The sequence below is a fragment of the Canis lupus genome, unplaced genomic scaffold, assembly GCF_011100685.1.
Source record: "Canis lupus familiaris isolate Mischka breed German Shepherd unplaced genomic scaffold, alternate assembly UU_Cfam_GSD_1.0 chrUn_S903H1067, whole genome shotgun sequence".
Classification (NCBI taxonomy): Eukaryota; Metazoa; Chordata; class Mammalia; order Carnivora; family Canidae; genus Canis; species Canis lupus.
This window is the reverse complement of record NW_023331868.1, coordinates 20,382-30,518: the sequence shown is the minus strand read 5'-3', so window position 1 is coordinate 30,518 and position 10,137 is coordinate 20,382. Positions and strand designations below refer to the sequence as shown.

General features: G+C 31.6%; 1 non-coding gene across 1 annotated transcript; it reads left to right on the top strand.

Annotated features, from left to right (window-relative positions):
* Window positions 1–1,103: 1,103 nt before the first annotated feature.
* LOC119879479 lies at window positions 1,104–1,267 on the top strand. Its single transcript, XR_005387536.1, has one exon. It is a non-coding gene; the product is annotated as a U1 spliceosomal RNA (small nuclear RNA).
* Window positions 1,268–10,137: the final 8,870 nt, after the last annotated feature.

Below are 10,137 nucleotides of genomic sequence, written 5' to 3'. Positions count from 1 at the left end.
AAACAAATAGAATCAAACCGAATGGAATTGAATCGAAAAGAGTCGATTCGAATCAAATTGGAATGAAAAGAATTGAATCGAATCGAATAAAAAACAATGAATCGAATAGAATAGAAAAGAAGAGAATCGAAACGAAAAGAATCAAATTGAATCGAAAGGAATCGAATCGAAAAGAATCGAATCAAAGAGAAAAGACTCGAATCGAATGGAAAAGAATAGAATCAAAAGAATCGAATTGAAACAAAAGAATCGAATTGAATTGAATCGAAAAGAATCGAATGGAATCGAATCGAAAAGAATCGAATTGAATTAAATCGAAGAGAATCGAATTGAATTGAATCGAAGAGAATCGAATCGAATAGAAAAGAATCAAATCGAAATGAATCGATTTGAAAGGAAAAGAATCGAATCGAATCAAATTGAATGAAAAGAATTGAATCGAATCAAAAAGAATTGAATCAAAAAGAATCAAACCGAAACAAAAGAATCAAACCGAATTGAAAAGAATCTAACTGAATAGAATCGAAAAGAATCGACGTACCGAATCGAATCCAATCGAAAAAAATCTAATCGTATCAAATCGAATCGAAAAGAATTGAAATGAATAGAATAGAAAAGATTCGAATCAAATCAAAAACAATCAAATCGAGTAATATCGAATCGAAAAGAATCGAATCGAAAAGAATCGAATCGAATGGAAAAGAATTGAATCAAAAAAATTGATTCAAATCAAAAAGAATCGAATTGATTCGAATCGAAAAGACTCGAATCGAAAAGAATCGAAAAGAATCGAATCGAATCAAAAAGGATCGAATCGCAAAGAACCGAATCTAAAGAAAAGGAATCGAATCCAATCGAAACGAATAGAATCGAAAAGAATCGATTTGAATCGAAATGAAAAGAATCGTATCGAATCAAATCGAAAAAAATCAAATGGAATCGAATCGAATCGTATCGAAAAGAATCAAATCAAATGAAAAGAATCGAATCGAATAGAAAAGAATCGAATTGATTGGAATCGACTCGAAAACAATCTAATTGAATTGAAAGGAATCGAATCAAATTTAATGGAATCGACAAGAATCGTATCAAATCAAAAAGCGATACTTACCTGGCAGGGGAGATACCATGATCACGAAGGTGGTTTTCCCAGGGCGAGGCTTATCCATTGCACTCCGGATGTGCTGACCCCTGCGATTTCCCCAAATGTGGGAAACTCGACTGCATAATTTGTGGTAGTGGGGGACTGCGTTCGCGCTTTCCCCTGGTGATTCTGGTGGCTAAGATCAGACCTCGTTTCTGGCTGCGTGCGCCTCGGAGGCCTCGTGAGCTATTCTTTGACTTTCTTGTGGTTACGGCTTGGCCTTCGGGGCTTTTCGCGTGTCATCCGTCCCCGTGTCGTCCTTATGACCGCTCACGTCGGTGCTCACTTTCGGTTGTATCTGTATGTGGCGAGGAGTTTCCTTACTTGGGACGCCTCGGTGCTTGAGCGGTGACCGGCTCTCTCAGCAATAAAAGAAATATATCGCTTTAAAAAAAAAAACAAAAAAAAAAAAAGATCGATCGAAATGAATCAATTCGAAAAGAATCAAATCGAATCGAATCGAAAAGAATCGAATCGAAAAGAATTGAATTGAAAAGAATCGAATTGAATCGAATTGAAAAGACTCGAATCGAATTAAAAGAATCGAATCGAATCGAAAAGAATCGAATCGAATCGGAAAGAATTGAATTGGAATGAATCGATTTGAATCGAATTGAAAAGAATCGAATCGAAAAATCGAATCGAAAAGAACTGAGTTGAGTTGAATCGAATCGAAAAGATTCGAATCGAATCGTGTCGAATCAAAAAAGATGGAATCGAAACGAATCGATCGAATCGAATCGAAAGAATCGAATAGATAGCAAAGAATCAAATCGAATAGAAAAGAATTTGAATCGAATTGAAACGATTCGAAAACATCGAAACTAATCGAATCATCGAATGGAAAAGAATCGAATCGAATCAAAAAGAATCGAAACGAACTGAATCGAAAGAATCGAATCGAACAGAATCGAAAAGAATTGAATCGTGATGTAACAAATCGAATCCAAATGATCGAATCAAGCCAAGTCGAAAAGAATTGAATCGAAAAGAATCGAATCAAAATGAAAAGAATCGAATAGAATCGAATTGAAAATAATCGAATTGAACCGAATCAAATAGAATAGAATCGAACAGAATTGAATCGAATGAAAGAATCTTATCGAATCGATTCGAAAAGAATTGAATCGAATCGAATGGAGAAGAATCAAATCAAATGGAATCGAAAAGAATCGAATCAAAGAGAATCTAATCGAAACGAAAAGAATCAATCGAATCGAAAAGAATCGAATCGAAACGAAAAGTGTCGAATCGAATCGAATCGAAAAGAATCGAATCGAACCGAAAAGAATCAAATCGAATCGAAAAGAATCGAATTGAATTGAATCGTAATGAAAAGAATCGAATCGAATCGAAAGAATCAAATCGAATCGAAAACAATTGAATCGAATGCAATCAAATCGAAAAGAATCGAATCGAATTGAAAAGAATCAAATCGAATTGATTGAATCGAAAAGAATCGAATCGAATCGAATCGCATCGAAAAGAAATAATAGAATTGAATAAAAATAATCGAATCGAATTGAGAATAATTGGAATTGAATTGAATCGATAATCGAATCGAAACTAATCGAATCGAATCAAATCGATTCGAAAAAATCGAATCAGATTGCAACGAATCGAATCATATTGAATTGATTTGAATTGAAATGAATCGAATCTAATCAAATCAAAAGAATCGAATCCAAAGAATCGAATTGTAGAAAATCAAATCAAAACAAAAAGATTCAAATCGAAACGAATCAAATTGAAAAGAATCGAATCGAATCGAATCGAAAAGAATCGAATCGAATCGAAAAGAATCGAATAGAAAAGAATCGTATCGAATCAAATCTAAAAGAATCGAATCGAATCGAATAAAAAAGAATCGAATCGAATTGATTCGCATCGAAAAGAATCGAATCGTATCGAATCGAAAAGAATCGAATCTATTCGAATCGAATGGAATTGAATCAAAAAGAATCGAATCGAATTGAAACGAAAAGAATCGAATAGATTCGAATTGAAACAAATCGAAAAAAATCAAAACGAATCAAATCACATCGAGTGGAAAAGAATCGAATCAAATAGAAAAGAATCGAATTGAATCGAACTGAATCGAAAAGAATCGAATAGATCAAATCAAAAAGAATCGAATCGATTCGAGATGAACCGAGTAGAATCGAGTCGAAGTGAAAAGAATTGAATCGAATCGAATCGAAAAGAATCTAATCGAAACGAAAAGAATCGAATCGAAGAGAATCTAATCGAAATGAAAAGAATCAAATCGAATCGAAAAGAATCGAATCGAAACGAAAACTGTCGAATCGAATCGAATCGAAAAGAATCGAGTTGAATAGAAAAGAATCGAATCGAATAAAATCGATAAGATTTGAATCAAATCCAATAGAATCGAAAAGATTCGAATCGAATTGAAAAGAAACGAACCGAAGTGAAAAGAATCGAATCGAATCGAAAGAATCAAATCGAAAAAAAATCGAATCGAAATTAAAAGAATCGAATCGAATCAAAGCATAAAGAATCGAATCTAATTGAATCGAAAGAATCGAATTGAATCAAATAGAGAAGGATCTAATGGTAAGGAATCGAATCGAAAAGAATCCAATTGTATTGAATCGAATCGAAAGAATGAATTGAATAGATTATAAAAGAATCGAATCGAAAGGAATCGACTCGAAACGTAAAGAATCGAATCGAAAAATTGAATAGAATCAAAAAGAATTGAATAGAAATGAATCGAATCGAAATGAAAAGAATTGAATCGAATCGAATCGAAAACAATCGAATAAAAAAGAATCGAATTGAAACAAAAGAATCGCATTGTATTTAATCGAATCAAAAAATCTAATTGAATCGAATCGAAAAGAATCGATTTGAAAAGAATCTAATCGAATTGATAGAAAATTGAATCGAATCGAAAACAATCGAATCGAATCGAATCGAAAAGAATCGAATTGTATGGAAACGAATCGAAAAGAATCTAATTGAGTAGAAAAGAATCAAATCAAATTTAATGGAATCAAAAAGAACCGAATAGCATCGAATTGAATCGAATCGAAAAGAATCGAAACGAATTGAATCGAAAAGCATTGAGTCGAATCAAATCGAAAAGAATCGAATCGTATCAAATTGAAAAGAATCGAATCGATCTGAAAAGAATTGAATCGAATTGAATCGAATCGAAAAGAATCAAATTGAAACGAAAAGAATCAAATCGAATAGCAAAGAATCGAATCGAAACGAATCGATTTGAAAAGAGCCGAATCGAATCGAATTGAATGAAATATTCGAATCGAATCGAAAAGAATCTAATCTAATGAAATCCAAAAGAATCAAATCGAAACAAATAGAATCAAACCGAATGGAATTGGATCGAAAAGAGTCGATTCGAATCAAATTGGAATGAAAAGAATTGAATCGAATCGAATAAAAAACAAGTGAATCGAATAGAATAGAAAAGAAGAGAATCGAAACGAAAAGAATCAAATTGAATCGAAAGGAATCGAATCGAAAAGAATCGAATCAAAGAGAAAAGACTCGAATCGAATGGAAAAGAATAGAATCAAAAAGAATCGAATTGAAACAAAAAGAATCGAATTGAATTGAATCGAAAAGAATCGAATGGAATCGAATCGAAAAGAATCGAATTGAATTAAATCGAAGAGAATCGAATCGAATTGAATTGAATCGAAGAGAATCGAATCGAATAGAAAAGAATCAAATCGAAATGAATCGATTTGAAAGAAAAGAATCGAATCGAATCAAATTGAATGAAAAGAATTGAATCGAATCAAAAAGAATTGAATCAAAAAGAATCAAACCGAAACAAAAAGAATCAAACCGAATTGAAAAGAATCTAACTGAATAGAATCGAAAAGAATCGACGTACCGAATCGAATCCAATCGAAAAAAATCTAATCGTATCAAATCGAATCGAAAAGAATTGAAATGAATAGAATAGAAAAGATTCGAATCAAATCAAAAACAATCAAATCGAGTAATATCGAATCGAAAAGAATCGAATCGAAAAGAATCGAATCGAATGGAAAAGAATTGAATCAAAAAGAATTGATTCAAATCAAAAAGAATCGAATTGATTCGAATCGAAAAGACTCGAATCGAAAAGAATCGAAAAGAATCGAATCGAATCAAAAAGGATCGAATCGCAAAGAACCGAATCTAAAGAAAAGGAATCGAATCGAATCGAAACGAATAGAATCGAAAAGAATCGATTTGAATCGAAATGAAAAGAATCGTATCGAATCAAATCGAAAAAAATCAAATGGAATCGAATCGAATCGTATCGAAAAGAATCAAATCAAATGAAAAGAATCGAATCGAATAGAAAAGAATCGAATTGATTGGAATCGACTCGAAAACAATCTAATTGAATTGAAAGGAATCGAATCAAATTTAATGGAATCGACAAGAATCGTATCAAATCAAAAAAGATCGAATCGAAATGAATCAATTCGAAAAGAATCAAATCGAATCGAATCGAAAAGAATCGAATCGAAAAGAATTGAATTGAAAAGAATCGAATTGAATCGAATTGAAAAGACTCGAATCGAATTAAAAGAATCGAATCGAATCGAAAAGAATCGAATCGAATCGGAAAGAATTGAATTGGAATGAATCGATTTGAATCGAATTGAAAAGAATCGAATCGAAAAAATCGAATCGAAAAGAACTGAGTTGAGTTGAATCGAATCGAAAAGATTCGAATCGAATCGTGTCGAATCAAAAAGATGGAATCGAAACGAATCGAATCGAATCGAATCGAAAAGAATCGAATAGATAGCAAAGAATCAAATCGAATAGAAAAGAATTTGAATCGAATTGAAACGATTCGAAAACATCGAAACTAATCGAATCATCGAATGGAAAAGAATCGAATCGAATCAAAAAGAATCGAAACGAACTGAATCGAAAGAATCGAATCGAACAGAATCGAAAAGAATTGAATCGTGATGTAACAAATCGAATCCAAATGATCGAATCAAGCCAAGTCGAAAAGAATTGAATCGAAAAGAATCGAATCAAAATGAAAAGAATCGAATAGAATCGAATTGAAAATAATCGAATTGAACCGAATCAAATAGAATAGAATCGAACAGAATTGAATCGAATGAAAAGAATCTTATCGAATCGATTCGAAAAGAATTGAATCGAATCGAATGGAGAAGAATCAAATCAAATGGAATCGAAAAGAATCGAATCAAAGAGAATCTAATCGAAACGAAAAGAATCAATCGAATCGAAAAGAATCGAATCGAAACGAAAAGTGTCGAATCGAATCGAATCGAAAAGAATCGAATCGAACCGAAAAGAATCAAATCGAATCGAAAAGAATCGAATTGAATTGAATCGTAATGAAAAGAATCGAATCGAATCGAAAGAATCAAATCGAATCGAAAACAATTGAATCGAATGCAATCAAATCGAAAAGAATCGAATCGAATTGAAAAGAATCAAATCGAATTGATTGAATCGAAAAGAATCGAATCGAATCGAATCGCATCGAAAAGAAAATAATAGAATTGAATAAAAATAATCGAATCGAATTGAGAATAATTGGAATTGAATTGAATCGATAATCGATAATCGAATCGAAACTAATCGAATCGAATCAAATCGATTCGAAAAAATCGAATCAGATTGCAACGAATCGAATCATATTGAATTGATTTGAATTGAAATGAATCGAATCTAATCAAATCAAAAAGAATCGAATCCAAAGAATCGAATTGTAGAAAATCAAATCAAAACAAAAAGATTCAAATCGAAACGAATCAAATTGAAAAGAATCGAATCGAATCGAATCGAAAAGAATCGAATCGAATCGAAAAGAATCGAATAGAAAAGAATCGTATCGAATCAAATCTAAAAGAATCGAATCGAATCGAATCAAAAAGAATCGAATCGAATTGATTCGCATCGAAAAGAATCGAATCGTATCGAATCGAAAAGAATCGAATCTATTCGAATCGAATGGAATTGAATCAAAAAGAATCGAATCGAATTGAAACGAAAAGAATCGAATAGATTCGAATTGAAACAAATCGAAAAAAATCAAAACGAATCAAATCACATCGAGTGGAAAAGAATCGAATCAAATAGAAAAGAATCGAATTGAATCGAACTGAATCGAAAAGAATCGAATAGATCAAATCAAAAAGAATCGAATCGATTCGAGATGAACCGAGTAGAATCGAGTCGAAGTGAAAAGAATTGAATCGAATCGAATCGAAAAGAATCTAATCGAAACGAAAAGAATCGAATCGAAGAGAATCTAATCGAAATGAAAAGAATCAAATCGAATCGAAAAGAATCGAATCGAAACGAAAACTGTCGAATCGAATCGAATCGAAAAGAATCGAGTTGAATAGAAAAGAATCGAATCGAATAAAATCGATAAGATTTGAATCAAATCCAATAGAATCGAAAAGATTCGAATCGAATTGAAAAGAAACGAACCGAAGTGAAAAGAATCGAATCGAATCGAAAGAATCAAATCGAAAAAAAATCGAATCGAAATTAAAAGAATCGAATCGAATCAAAGCATAAAGAATCGAATCTAATTGAATCGAAAGAATCGAATTGAATCAAATAGAGAAGGAATCTAATGGTAAGGAATCGAATCGAAAAGAATCCAATTGTATTGAATCGAATCGAAAGAAATGAATTGAATAGATTATAAAAGAATCGAATCGAAAGGAATCGACTCGAAACGTAAAGAATCGAATCGAAAAAATTGAATAGAATCAAAAAGAATTGAATAGAAATGAATCGAATCGAAATGAAAAGAATTGAATCGAATCGAATCGAAAACAATCGAATAAAAAAGAATCGAATTGAAACAAAAGAATCGCATTGTATTTAATCGAATCAAAAAATCTAATTGAATCGAATCGAAAAGAATCGATTTGAAAAGAATCTAATCGAATTGATAGAAAATTGAATCGAATCGAAAACAATCGAATCGAATCGAATCGAAAAGAATCGAATTGTATGGAAACGAATCGAAAAGAATCTAATTGAGTAGAAAAGAATCAAATCAAATTTAATGGAATCAAAAAGAACCGAATAGCATCGAATTGAATCGAATCGAAAAGAATCGAAACGAATTGAATCGAAAAGCATTGAGTCGAATCAAATCGAAAAGAATCGAATCGTATCAAATTGAAAAGAATCGAATCGATCTGAAAAGAATTGAATCGAATTGAATCGAATCGAAAAGAATCAAATTGAAACGAAAAGAATCAAATCGAATAGCAAAGAATCGAATCGAAACGAATCGATTTGAAAAGAGCCGAATCGAATCGAATTGAATGAAATATTCGAATCGAATCGAAAAGAATCTAATCTAATGAAATCCAAAAGAATCAAATCGAAACAAATAGAATCAAACCGAATGGAATTGGATCGAAAAGAGTCGATTCGAATCAAATTGGAATGAAAAGAATTGAATCGAATCGAATAAAAAACAAGTGAATCGAATAGAATAGAAAAGAAGAGAATCGAAACGAAAAGAATCAAATTGAATCGAAAGGAATCGAATCGAAAAGAATCGAATCAAAGAGAAAAGACTCGAATCGAATGGAAAAGAATAGAATCAAAAAGAATCGAATTGAAACAAAAAGAATCGAATTGAATTGAATCGAAAAGAATCGAATGGAATCGAATCGAAAAGAATCGAATTGAATTAAATCGAAGAGAATCGAATCGAATTGAATTGAATCGAAGAGAATCGAATCGAATAGAAAAGAATCAAATCGAAATGAATCGATTTGAAAGAAAAGAATCGAATCGAATCAAATTGAATGAAAAGAATTGAATCGAATCAAAAAGAATTGAATCAAAAAGAATCAAACCGAAACAAAAAGAATCAAACCGAATTGAAAAGAATCTAACTGAATAGAATCGAAAAGAATCGACGTACCGAATCGAATCCAATCGAAAAAAATCTAATCGTATCAAATCGAATCGAAAAGAATTGAAATGAATAGAATAGAAAAGATTCGAATCAAATCAAAAACAATCAAATCGAGTAATATCGAATCGAAAAGAATCGAATCGAAAAGAATCGAATCGAATGGAAAAGAATTGAATCAAAAAGAATTGATTCAAATCAAAAAGAATCGAATTGATTCGAATCGAAAAGACTCGAATCGAAAAGAATCGAAAAGAATCGAATCGAATCAAAAAGGATCGAATCGCAAAGAACCGAATCTAAAGAAAAGGAATCGAATCGAATCGAAACGAATAGAATCGAAAAGAATCGATTTGAATCGAAATGAAAAGAATCGTATCGAATCAAATCGAAAAAAATCAAATGGAATCGAATCGAATCGTATCGAAAAGAATCAAATCAAATGAAAAGAATCGAATCGAATAGAAAAGAATCGAATTGATTGGAATCGACTCGAAAACAATCTAATTGAATTGAAAGGAATCGAATCAAATTTAATGGAATCGACAAGAATCGTATCAAATCAAAAGAATCGAATCGAAATGAATCAATTCGAAAAGAATCAAATCGAATCGAATCGAAAAGAATCGAATCGAAAAGAATTGAATTGAAAAGAATCGAATTGAATCGAATTGAAAAGACTCGAATCGAATTAAAAGAATCGAATCGAATCGAAAAGAATCGAATCGAATCGGAAAGAATTGAATTGGAATGAATCGATTTGAATCGAATTGAAAAGAATCGAATCGAAAAAATCGAATCGAAAAGAACTGAGTTGAGTTGAATCGAATCGAAAAGATTCGAATCGAATCGTGTCGAATCAAAAAGATGGAATCGAAACGAATCGAATCGAATCGAATCGAAAAGAATCGAATAGATAGCAAAGAATCAAATCGAATAGAAAAGAATTTGAATCGAATTGAAACGATTCGAAAACATCGAAACTAATCGAATCATCGAATGGAAAAGAATCGAATCGAATCAAAAAGAATCGAAACGAACTGAATCGAAAGAATCGAAT